The following is a 934-nucleotide window of genomic DNA, read 5'->3' as shown; positions in this document are numbered from 1 at the left end:
GGGAGGGGGAGAGGGGAGGGAAGGGGGAGGGGGGGCAGGGAGGAGAGGTGGTGCTGAGTGTATGTTAAAGGGACACAGGAGACAAGGGAAGGGACACCCAGGGGCCGAAGCCCAAGCGACGTGAGGGCCACAATGAGCCGCAGGCGACCAGGACTTCAGTCTGATTGGATCCACGAATCCGCAGCGATGTAAATAAATGATTAAACCAATTAGAGAGAAGACACAAACCTCTGTGCACAGCAAGTACAAGTAATTTGTGGGGACACCCACGGGGGTGGAGCTGTGACAGATCCCGCCCCCAGCGTGGCCGTGCACACGACCCCCCAGAGAGGGCAGGGTGAAGGGGGGGGAGGGCGAGGTCTGCGGGGAAGCCCGGCAGACGCCCCCAGCCGTGCGACCGCGTGGACACCGCGGGGGTCAGTCAGCCGACAGCCCGCACCCCGGGGCGGCCCCTCCGAATAACAGCCACGCGGGTGAGAACAGCCCCGGACCAGTTCCAGGGGAGGCCGGCTCCACAGAACACCTGCCACTTCTCCCCCGGAGCTGGTGAGGCTGAGGGCGCCCCAGGTCGTGGGGTCCAGGATGCCCCAGAGGGTGACCCAGCCCGGAGGAGCCGGAGGAGCAGCTCTCCTGGGGGATCAGGGGCAGAGGACGTTCCTTCCATGACAACAAAGGACACGGGGACCCCGCTTGACTCGGGGTTCGCGTCCGATCCCCGATCCCCACATTCCAGGCTCCAGGTGATCCCAGAGTCAGCCCTTGGGGAAAATCCGTCCCCGTGTGTGCCTCCGGACCCTCCCGGCAGGAACCCGGTGTCTCCCCGCCGCCCCGTTAGCCCAGCCCTGTGCCCGGCCTCCCCTCCCCTCCTCCCCCTGCCTGGCCCCTTCCGGAAGACTCCCATCCATGGGACCAGCAGCACCCAACTCCACCTCAA

This window comes from Crocuta crocuta, unplaced genomic scaffold (genome assembly GCF_008692635.1).
Source record: "Crocuta crocuta isolate KB4526 unplaced genomic scaffold, BGI_CrCroc_1.0 scaffold143, whole genome shotgun sequence".
In the NCBI taxonomy this organism is placed as follows: domain Eukaryota; kingdom Metazoa; phylum Chordata; class Mammalia; order Carnivora; family Hyaenidae; genus Crocuta; species Crocuta crocuta.
The sequence above is the reverse complement of the archived record's forward strand: the minus strand, read 5'-3'. Positions refer to the sequence as shown.